Source organism: Microcaecilia unicolor, chromosome 10, assembly GCF_901765095.1.
Source record: "Microcaecilia unicolor chromosome 10, aMicUni1.1, whole genome shotgun sequence".
Taxonomy (NCBI): Eukaryota; Metazoa; Chordata; class Amphibia; order Gymnophiona; family Siphonopidae; genus Microcaecilia; species Microcaecilia unicolor.
This window is the reverse complement of record NC_044040.1, coordinates 107406051-107418215: the sequence shown is the minus strand read 5'-3', so window position 1 is coordinate 107418215 and position 12165 is coordinate 107406051. Positions and strand designations below refer to the sequence as shown.

At 45.4% G+C, this 12165-nt stretch overlaps 1 protein-coding gene across 1 annotated transcript in view; it reads left to right on the top strand.

The window, feature by feature from the left end:
* The window catches only part of IL20RB (interleukin 20 receptor subunit beta), a 330657-nt gene that overhangs the window by 315447 nt on the left and 3045 nt on the right, over window positions 1–12165 (top strand). The window lies entirely within an intron of this gene.

Genomic DNA, 12165 nt, shown 5'->3' with positions numbered 1-12165 from the left:
TTTGAACCCTTGTCGAGGGCATCTCTGAAAGACCTGACGTTGAAAGCAGTCTTTTTGGTGGCTATCACTTCAGCCAGAAGAGTTTCCGAGCTCCAGGCGCTCTCATGTCGAGAGCCTTTTCTGCAGTTCACTGAGGCAGGAGTGACTATTCGCACAGTGCCTTCCTTCCTGCCCAAGATTGTTTCTCGCTTCCATGTGAATCAGCAGCTCTGTCTCCCTTCCTTTCGTAGGGAGGACTACCCAGAGGAGTACTCTGCTCTTAAATATCTGGATGTGAGACGAGTCATCTTCAGATACTTGGAAGTGACCAATGATTTCCGGAAATCGGATCATCTGTTTGTCCTGTTTGCAGGTCCTCGTAAGGATCTGCAGGCTGCTAAGCTTACAGTGGCAAGATGGGTCAAGGAAGCCATTGCAGCGGCTTATGTGGCCGCGGGGAAGGTGCCGCCTATCCAGCTGAAGGCTCACTCCACGAGAGCTCAGGCGGCCTCGATGGCAGAGGCCGGATCCGTCTCCTTGGAAGAGATATGCAAGGCGGCAACTTGGGCTTCGGCTCATACATTCTCCAAGCATTACCGTTTGACTGTGGCTGCACGGGCGGAGGCCCAGTTTGGAGCTTCAGTGTTGAGGTCAGGGATTTCAATGTCCCGCCCTGGGTGAGTACTGCTTCGGTACATCCCACCAGTCTATGGATTGATCAGCTTGATGATATGGAAGGTAAAATTATGTATAATCATACCTGATAATTTTCTTTCCATTAATCATAGCTGATCAATCCATAGCCCCTCCCAGATATCTGTTCTGTTTTTATTCTGGTTGCATTTCAGGTTCAAGTTTAGTCTTCAGTTATTTCAGAAAGACTTCGTGTTCAAGTTCTTTCACTTGGATTCTTCAAGAGTTGAGACGAGTTTGTGTTACAGTGAGCTGCTGCATTCCTCTCCCCTCCGTTTTACGGGGCTGGATTGAGACATAAATTCTGCCGGCACTCCCTCCCGCTTCGTGCGGCTGTAGGGCAGCTTTGTACCCCTCCCGCTTCGGCGGTGTTAGGGTCAGTCAGCTCCTCCCGCGGTTGCGGTTGCAGGATAAGCCAGATCCCCCCGCATCGGCGGGTGTGGTGTCCCTCCCCCGCTCCGCGGGGATGAGCTGGACGGATTCCCCTCCCCCACTTGTGTGGGGATGAGCTGGGTTAATTCCCCTCCCCCGTTTCGGCGGTGGTGAGCTGGGCAGAGTGTCCCTTCGTGGGTGTAATTCTCTAAGTGCTGAGTCCTGCGGATGGAGCTTTGATATCGACATACTGAGGAGTTTCCGGCAGCACATGACCACATATAGGGAGGCAAAAGTTTGCTCTCTATCTCCACCTGCTGGTAGATGGACACAACCCACCAGTCTATGGATTGATCAGCTATGATTAATGGAAAGAAAATTATCAGGTATGATTATACATAATTTTACCTTATAAATAGAACATATAAATAAGGTAATCATTTTATTGGACTAATTTTTCATACATTTTGACTTAACTTTCAGAGAACAAAACCCCTTCCTCAGGTCAGGATAGGATACTATAACAGCACTATACTGTATTGACCTGAGGAAGGAGGTTTTGGCCTCTGAAAGCTAAATGTATTAGTCCAATAAAATGGTATTTTGTTTTCTATATTTGTTTTATTTCTATTTGTTAATTTGTAAAGTGGTGATCGGATTTGTTAGTTTTTTCAAATTTACATCCACTGTCTTTATATTTTGCACAGTACTAGGGGACATTTTCTGTTTCTGTGGTGTTGCATTGTATGCAGAGTCTGGCATCAGGGGTTCAGTTTAATTTTTGTCTAAATAGAAAGTTTATGATTACTTATTCTATAGTGGATTAGGGTATAGCTGTGTTTGTGAAAAAGACATGGCTTTCGGTTGGCATTGACTGTTCAGGATCGACGATCTGTACTAATCTGTCTGTTTTTGTTTTACAATAGGTGAATTGATGATGTTCTAGTGCTCACTGTAGCGTTTAAGATGCTTGTGTGACTTGTAGAAATGACAGCTTATGGTATGGTAGAATTGCGCTATAGGTCCTGAGTGTTTTGTATTCTCGGTATGCCTAGTACTGGATTTGGGGGGGTGTGTTAAAAAATGACCGGCCCCGGGTGTCAACTACCCTAGCTACGCCACTGCAGACGGGAGAGAGCTGGCTGAAGAGAGGGAGGTAGGGGGTGGAGAAGTTAGAAAAAGCTTAATAGGAGTCCAAGTGAGCCATCTAGTCACTGTAAGCATGGGACCCAGTTTGGTTTGTTTACACTCCCCCGCTCAGCCTTCACTGCCGTTCACACAAGCAAGTCAAAGGTATGAGCAGCTGTGTATCCATGTTGTCGTTCTTTATTGTTGGGCCATGTCTGTAACAAGTCTAAAATTGTTTTAGTTGGATAGGCAGTGCTTTAAAAGCTGGAGGAGAAATGTAGATGTAACAATTGAATATCACTAAAACAGCTTCAAAAATTATAGTAGCTGGTAGAAACTGCAATTATAAACTGTATAGTTTGATTTTTCTTCACTGTGCTTCTATGCAATATAGTTATCCAGATTTCAGTGAGGATATCCTGTTTTCTGATGGGTTCATTATCTTAACTGTTGTTGTAATCTGCCATGGGAAGATAGAATATATTGAAATTAAATGGAGGTAGAATTAAACTCTCCTTTCATTGGGGCACATGAAATCACATTTTCAACTATTTTGTAATTTACCTTTTAGGTACACAAATGGATTATTCTGTTTTGAACATGTTTCAGGGGCAAGTGGTTTTATAAGTCAAAATAAAAATAAATATTTTGTTTCATGCATATCTCTTTTGCTTAAACATAAATGGGTTATAAATCCCTAATGCAGCCCATTGGTTTTCTTATATTTTGTTCTTGTGATGACTTATACTGTGTCAAAACTAAAAACTCTTTATTGGTCGATAATAAAAGGAATACTATCCACTCTAAAAAGTTGTTTTGTGGCTGTACATGAGGAATTGTGGTATTGAATAAATAAGTGTATGCTTGTGTCCCTAGTGAAGAAATCCAGTTAATCGTTTTACATTAGTGGAACATAGCCACAGAGGCATGGTATGGTCGCATTTTTAATATGGTAATACTAGGGCCCAGCTAAGGAACAGGTTATTTTGAGTTAGTCTTCACTGGACCAAACTTGCTTCCCTTGTGCCATCACTTTCTAGCAGGATATACAGTGTCTTAAAAGGTGGAGGATAAAGGATTTTTGTTGTTGTAATCTGCCATGGGAAGATAGAATATATTGAAATTAAATGAAAGTAGAATTAAAATCTCCTTTCATTGGGGCACATGAAATCACATTTTCATCTGTTTTGTGATTTACCTTTTAGGTACACAAATGGATTATTCTGTTTTGTTTCAACCTAATTCATGTTTAATGTAGGGTATTAATGTAATAAATAAATAAATAGAGAGAAACTCTGAATGTTGAGCACCTGATTCTTATAACATGATGTCTGTTTTAGTGGCCTTGACCAGGAGAAAAAAAATCTCTGCACAAATATAACACGTGCTAGAGTGTCCCTATAACCAGCCCCTCCAAATGAAACACTGGGGAGCGCTGAAAGAGACAGGGAAAAGGTTAACATGGGGAGAGAGAAGGATATAGTAAATGCTGGACAGGGATGGAGAAGGACACAGAGTCAATACTGGACAGGGAGAGGGTAGGGGCATTGAAACACAAAGAGGCAGTGCTGGAGAAAGAAGAAATGGGGACACAGGGGCACTTCTGAAAAGGGGGGAGATAGGTGCTCTACTGAAAAGGAGGGGGATAGGGACACGGGGGCACTACTGGAAAGGGGGAAGGAGATAGGGACACAGGGCACTACTGGAAAGGGGGAGGAGGTAGGGTCACAGAGTAGAAAACAGTAGAAAAAGGTATTTTATTTTCAATTTGATATTAGGAATATGACAGTATTTGAAAATGCACATCTCTGATACCTTCAAATTAGCAACCCTGCAGGGGTCTGAGTGAGTGCATTTTCTTAAGTCAGTATTCCACTATTTATAGAGTCTGGCTTCCATGGCAGTGGCGTAGCCAGACTGCCAATTTTGGATGGGCCTGAACCCAAAGTGGGTGGGCACAAAATTTTCTCTCTACCCCCCTCCCCCAACAAAATTTAGTCACGCTAATTAGATGCATTTGTCACACAGGGTAAAGTGCTGCTTTTCAGTGCATCAGATTTCAGAAAATTTATTTAATAGCCTAACACCCTTTTCAATGAGTTTCAGAGGCCAAAACCTCCTGCCTCAGGTCAGTATAATGCTGTTACGGTATCCTCGCCTGACCTAAGGAAGGAAGTATTGGTCTCTGAAACTTCATTAACACAGGTACCATATTACTTTATCCTAAATTAAAAATAAAATTATTTTCTTTACCTTTCTTGTATGGCCATTTACTTTTTCTCATTGTGTCGCTCCCAGTCTCTAGATTCTGCTTTCCTTCGTTTTCGCTTAACTCTTCTGCCACGGTTTCCTGGCCATTTCTCATTTTTCTCTCCTTTTTCTTTGCGTTCTTCAATATTTTTCTGCCTCTCTCTCTCTCTGTCCTGATTTAATTCATTCTTACTATCCATTCTTTAATTTCCTTCATCTACTTATGGCTTTTCATCTTTTTCTCACCCTTGTTCTCCCCATGCCCCCTCCTCTTATTCTCCAGTCTTTCACTACTCTCCTTTTCCATCCAGCAGCTCTCTTCTTTCTCTCCCCATCCTTCCAGTCTCCCCTCTCTCTCCCCATCCTTCCAGTAGTCTCCCCTCTTTCTTTCTGCATCCTTCCATCCAGTGTCACCTCTTTCTCCCTACCCTTCCATCCAGCGTCTTCCCTCTTTCTCTCCCCATCCTTCCATCCATATATCCTCTCTCCTGATCCTTCCATCTAATGTCTCTCTCCCTCTTTCTAACCAGTGTCTCTGTATCACTCTACCCTTTTCTGTTCAGTGTCCCTTCTCTCTCCACATCCTTCCAGTCTCTCACCTTTCTCTGCATCCTTCCAGTCTCTCCCCTTTCTCTCCCCATCCTTCCATCCAGAGTCTCTCTCCCCATTCATCCGTTTTCCCTTTCTCTCCCCATCCTTCCATCTGTTTTCTATCTTTTCTCCCCATCCTTCCATGTTTTCCCTCTTTCTCCCCATCCTTCCATGTTTTCCCTCATTCTCTGCCATCCTTCCATCTGTTTTCCCTCTTTTCTCCCATCCTTCCAAGTTTTCCCTCTTTCTCCCCATCCTTCCATGTTTTCCCTCATTCTCCCCATCCTTCCATGTTTCCCTCTTTCTCCCCATCCTTCCATGTTTTCCCTCATTCTCTGCCATCCTTCCATCTGTTTCCCTCTTTTCTCCCCATCCTTCCATGTTTTCCCTCTTTTCTCCCCATCCTTCCATGTTTTCCCTCATTCTCCCCATCCTTCCATGTTTTCCCTCATTCTCTGCCATCCTTCCATCTGTTTTCCCTCTTTTCTCCCCATCCTTCCATGTTTTCCCTCTTTCTCCCCATCCTTCCATGTTTTCCCTCATTCTCTGCCATCCTTCCATCTGTTTTCCCTCTTTTCTCCCCATCCATCTGTTTTCCCTCTTTTTCTCCCCATCCTTCCATGTTTTCCCTCTTTCTCCCCATCCTTCCATGTTTTCCCTCTTTCTCCCCATCCTTCCATGTTTTCCCTCTTTTCTTCGACGAGGCCCGCATGCCAGTGCCAGCTCCCATTGCCGGCCACTGCTGCTTTTCCTGTTGAGCAGCAGGGCCGGCGCTACAAAAAGAAGAAGCACTAACGGCGCTAAGGACCGTAGGACGAGAAATGTTTAAAAAAAAAAAAAGCGCGGCACCGGCAGGCACTGTCTCGGCAGCCTTGAGGCATTGGCTGCTGAGGCATTGGCTGCTGGCTCGCAGGCTCCTCCCGCAGACGGGAGGAGCCTGCGAGCCAGCAGCCAATGCCTCAGCAGCCAATGCCTCAAGGCTGCCGAGATAGTGCCTGCCGGTGCCGCGCTTTTTTTTTTTTTAACATTTCTCGTGCTTAGCGTCGTTAGCACTTCTTCTTTTTGTAGTGCCGGCCCTGCTGCTCTACAGGAAAAGCAGCAGTGGCCGGCAATGGGTGCTGGGGCTGGCGCTGGGCGGGCCTGGGCTGAAATTGGGTGGGCCTGGGCCCAACCAGGCCCACCCGTAGCTACGCCCCTGTCCCATGGGCAGAGAGGAGGGGGTTCTCTATTTCAATTTTTGTTGCTGGTGGTGGTTTCTTTTGTTTGTTTTTTTTTTGTTTGTTTTTGTGGCTCCCTATTCTGTATTAGATTGTACTATTGTCACAATTTGGGTTTCTGCCAGGTTCTTGTGACCTGGGTTGGCCACTGTTGGAAACAGGATACTCAGCTAGATGGACCATTGGTTTGACCCAGCATGACTACTCTTATGTTATATAGATGAGGATCTGTCCATGTTCTGCATGTGTGCCTGAGGTGAAGGATTCTGCTAGCACGTAGCATCTGTGTAGGAATGTGTAACAGTGCAGCTTGTTCCAGTTTCCCAATAGTAGGTTAATTGGTGCTCTAGAGCCCAGTGTAATATATATAGCACTGTCTGTTCAAAGGTGGATTAGAGCTGTTATGGTGTGGCAAGTTTTGTGTTCTAGAGCAGTGTTTCCCAAGTTGGTCCTGGAGTACCCCCTTGCCAGTCAGGATTTCAGGATATCCACAGTAAATATGCATGACATTGATTTGTATATATTGCCTCCATTACATGCAAATCTTTTTCATGCAGATTCATTGTGGATAACCTGAATGGCAAGGGGGTACTCCAGGACCAATAGGGAAACACTTCTCTAGGTCCCACTGTAATATTTATAGCACTGTCTTTTTGTAGGTGGATTAGGGCTGTTATGGTGTAGTAAGCAGTGGCGTAGCCAGACCTGACATTTTGGGTGGGCCTGGAGCTAATATGGGTGGGCACTATGTATATAGGTATGATGGATTTCTAAGTAGTCTGCCCAACAGCTGCCCTGCATCAATATAAACCACATATATAAATAGAAAAACAGATATTTGTAATACATTATCCCACATTTTCAAAGCACTTAGCCTTCCAAAGTTCCATAGATTTCTATGGAACTTTGGAAGGCTAAGTGCTTTGAAAATGAGCCCCATTTATGATAATATGATATCTGTTTTAGTGGCTCTTTCTTTCCAGGAGGAAAAAAAAATCTCTGCATGAACACAATACGTGCTAGAGTGTCCCTATAACCAGCCCCTCCTCCAAATGACACACTAATTACACTTTATAACAATTTACTACTCTACCTATGAAAAGCTGGCATGTTTGAACATATAAGTGAGATTAAATAAACATGCTACCAACATTAAAGAATGACAACATGGAGCAGCAGCTCCAAGGACTGTTTGCTTTGTTTGGGACCATGGCTGTGCCGGGTAGGGGAAAGAGACAAACCTCTGAGGAATCAGCAGGAGGTATATATCCCAAGTGATGAAACACACAAAGCAGTCATGGCAGGCAAGCTTCTGAAAGCTGCATGAAAACAAACAGTACTCTATTGTAACTAGCAGTGCAATTGCCCCGGGATATTTATCAAAGAATGTTTCTATACAGGTTGTAAAAGAGAGCTCCATAATCAAATACTCAGGCATGCTTTTTCAAAACCCGAGGTTGACAACAGACCCAGCCTACACAAAATATAGCCCCAGACCATTTCTGGAATAACTTGGAACCTCTTCCCTTTTGAAAGCAGGGTGCGCTTAACATATCTAACCTCTTTGAGCTGCAGCCCTGCATTCACTGTTGCTGGCTTCCGAGTCCCGGGCTGGTACTTCTGTGGCCTGAAGACTGAAGCAAGAACCTTGAGCTACAATCTTGCTTGTGGCAGGCAAAACAAAAAAACAGCATGAAACCATGTGCTGGGCTGTAGCTCTGCACACGCTGCTGCAGGCTTCCTTCCTCCTCCCTCCCCTCAGGATTTAACTTCCCGTTTTGGAGAGGGAGGAGGAAGGGAGCCTGCAGCAGCATGTGCAGGGCTACAGCCCCACACATGGTTTCATGCTGTTTTTTGTTTTGCTGTGAGGGTTGGATTCGGAGTGAGACGTCCCCACCACAGGGCAGCTGGAGCTGACGCTGCCAGGAAGGGACCTGAGCCACCCCAGCCCAAATGTTGGGAGCCAGTTAAAGTTTAACAACCGGCTCCCAAAATTCTTTAAAAAATAACAAACAGCTCTGGAGCCGGCTCCGCATATCTCCTCCAGCCGAGCTGCAACACTGGTCTGCATGCTGCCGGGAACGGGGGGTAAGGCAAGGCAGGCAGAGAACTCCTGTTTTTTTTTTGCTGTGTGCTGACTGCATGTGTGGCTGTGAGCAGAGCCAATGAGGCTGCAGCCCTGGCAATTTCCTTAAGCCTAAGACAGAATTGATTGGAGGATCAGGCAGAACTGGGTGGGCCTCAGCCATGATTGGGTGGGCCTGGGCCCACCCGTAGCTACGCCCCTGCCTCAGACCTAAGGGAGGACGGTGCTTCCTGAGATGGTCCAGGTCGAGTGGATCGACTCTTGGTCTTGGGAATCGGTGGCTGATTATTCTGCTCTCGTGCTCGCTCCTGGAAGTGTACATCCACCTGAATGCAGAGTGTAATGAGTGCCTCCAAAGTGGTGGGAAGATCCCACCCGGCTAACTCATCCTTAATATTGAGGCAGCCTGGGCAAAGAAATCATATTAATTTGGTGTTTAAATTTGGTTCAGTCCTGTAAAGTGATGGAATGCCATCTGGGTTTATTTTACTCAGAATTCTAGCTTTTGCTAGACCAGAGGTTAGAAAGGTCAGAGAGAAGTAATTATTTACCATATCTGGATAATCTCGAGGGGATCAGCAAGCAAGGCATACTGTAGTTTTAAAAGGATTAGATTGAATGCTGGTTAGAAGAAGATAGAGTAGATATAGATATTCTTGATGATTTAGATTTTGTCTTATAAGGAATTCTGATTTCTGCTTATTTTAGAATATGTTTTATTCTGTGTAATTAATAAGTTCTATTTCTATGTAGAATATCTTTTCAATTCAGTGTTACATCTTTGACTGACTTTTCAAGTGAAGCTTTGTCTGCAGTTTAAGGGGTCATCATCTGGTTTGAATTATCCACAGTCCTAGCTAGTTTTGTGTATGAAACTAATAGGTGAAAGAGGTCAGGACAAGTCAACTCTCTTCTCCTTGATGAATAGCTAAATGAAGGACTGGTTTTCTGAAAGTAATAAATATATGTGTGCCATTAAGCAAGATTGGCCCCTTGACCCCTTAATGAATGCCAGAGTCCAGTTAGCAGTTAGTATGAAGTTAGCTGGGAACCTAAGAATTTAATAATAATAAAATGTAAGAGATAGGTGCCACATTGTCTAGTGTGAGAGGCCCCAGGTCATAGGTCAGTTTAGGAAATATCTCAAACCTATGTAACTGATATTTTTAAGTAATGTGTAAGTAATAATTAGTTCAAGGCAGGGTAATCAATCTATTCTTTACCATCTGGTGAGAAAGGGGGGCTAGAGAGGTGTAGGACCCTATATAACTGGGAGCAGAAGCAGCTTACATTAGGAGAAGGAGCTGAGAAGAAGAGAAGGAGCTGAGACAGAAGCCATAAGATCCAGAGAGCTGAGAAAGAGAAGAAGAGACCTAGTGCTGATGTCCTACTTTGTTTGCTGGCAAATAAAGAAGATTTCTCTCTCATTCTGGTGTGTGGTGTTTGACTCCTGAAGTACCACAGATTCTGCTAACAATAGTGGTAATTCCTGCAACAATATCACCTTCACGCCCTGCCAGAAAACAGCAATGAGAGCCTCTGAATTCCATTTAACCTCCGCTGCTAAAGTTCGGAATTGAACTGCATAGTCCCCCATGGATCTGCTACCCTGCTGGATCTGTAATAGATTAGCTGCAGCCGAGGAGGATCGTCCAGGAACATCAAAGATCATGTTGAATTGACGCAGAAACTCCCCCAGGTCGGACAATAGAGGATCTTGTTGTTCCCACAGGGGTGAGGCCCATGCCAGCGCAGGTCCAGTGAGGAGTGAGATGATGTAGGCAATCTTCGTCGTAAATCTAGTAGCGCTATAGAAATGTTTAGTAGTAGTAGTAGTAGTAGAATCAGAGGGAAATGCCCCTGGATTCATATGAAACAAAATCGAACATTGGTTTAGGAACCCTCTGCATGCCGCTGGGGTTCCATCGAACCGGGGTGGCTCGGGAAGACGGAGTCCGGGCCCCGGAGGACCATGGGGTGCTTGCTGAGCCTGGAGGGCCACGACCTGTGCCCCCACTTCCTGTAAGGCTCCCGACAGCTGATGTAGGTGAGCTTGCTGCTGCTGGAGAGCTTGAGCCAGGCTGGCCAGGTCGGACTTGTCCGGTGAGCTCATGGCTTTGGCTTACTTGTCAGACTGTGAGCCCTTGTGCCTTGATCCCACACCTTAGCTGAGTCCAACATCGGTGTCGGAAGGCGGCCGGACAACCCCGAATCTTCGCCTGGGAAGGCCACCGTTCCCTGGAAGTTGAGCCTCCAGGTGCGGGCGGTCTACAGGTCTTCTGGAACCACGTGGGGTTATCGCCCAAGAAAGACATGGGTGGAAAACAGATACCCAGAAGGAGGTAGTCAGGATCTGGTCCGCGGTCAGGGCAGGCAGCAAACAAGTTATGGTCAGGATTCGGTCCGAGGTCAGGGCAGGCAGCAAACAAGCAATGGTCAGGATGCGGTCCAAAGTCAGGGCAGGCAGCAATGGTCAGGATTCGGTCCGAAGTCAAGGCAGGCACCAAAGAACAGAGTCCAAAACAGGCAAAGGTCAAAAATCAGGAACAAATACAAGAAGGTCCAACTGCACTGCAACTACCCAGGAACTGAATAGAAGCCGAAGCACAGAAGGATTGAAGGCAAGGCTTTAAATAGTAAGGCAATCAGAGTCCACCATCCTCAGCTGAATTCAAAATGGCTGCCCCCACAGGAGATCTCAAAGGACCAAATATGGTCTTCCTTCCTGTCCTTGTTACTCCAAGATGGTTTCCTAGGGGATGATCTATCTAAGATGGCTGTACCCCTTGAGCTATACAAGATGGCTGCGGCCATTGATCCAACCAAGATGATGGCTGCCAGAAATAGGAAACAGAAACAGACCTCCCTACGACTGATCCTCGTTCCTTTCAGATGGAACTGTGGGATGACCTAGCCAGGAGGAGCGTCGAACAGGTGAGGGACGTGAGAGGGAAGTTAGATTCAGGTACTTTATTGTCCTGTGCCCTTTTCTGCACTGTGTTGCCAATGGTCAAAAACAAGTTTAGAAAGAAGCTGCAGTTTTAACTTTCTTTCAAGCACAGCAAACAAAGGAGATTGGTGAAACAGACATAGATCCTGATGTGGCAGACAAATAGGTTGAGTAAGAGAATTCAGACACAATTGGCACACACGCCCTCTAGTCTCAACCTGGTCACGAGTAACCCATGAAGCTTTAGAAAATTACCAAGCAAAACAGGAAAAGTGTATTGTGAATCTACTATAGACCAGTTACATACTCTATCAGAGAAAGGCAGAAGGGTATTGCCAGTTCTTAAGTGGAATTCCAAGAAAGCAAGTAGCAAGGCCCATTAGGAAAGCATAGAATGAAACTAAAAATCCATAAGACAGCATCTCTGAGCATTTAAAACCTCAAGAACCTCAAGATCACGTCGTGCCACAACTGCTCCAACCAATGTACAATTGGCTTAGCTGTCATTCAGGTGCATTCTAAGGAGCCAATAAAGTGACTTGGGGAGAGGGCTAAGGAAAGTGACACTAGCGGAATATGTCATGCAGCAGAATATTGAACAGATTGGAGGGGTGAGAGATGTCTTAGTGGGAGACCTGTGAGAAGTAAAATGGTGATGCCCAGCCCTAGATGGGGCTATGTACCATATAAGGAGTTTTCTTCCTTATATTGTGCTTAGCCCTGGTTGTGCAGTGGACCAAACCCTGCGCAAGCACACATCCCTCCCTCCCGCACCCGACACTCCCCCACCCCTCCCTTGAGCTTTACAAGGTGGAGACAGGAGGAGGACAGGAGCTATGGCTCCTCCCTCCTGCCTTGGGCCTGCCCGGAGGGAAATAATGGTACCCAGAAAACAGTGA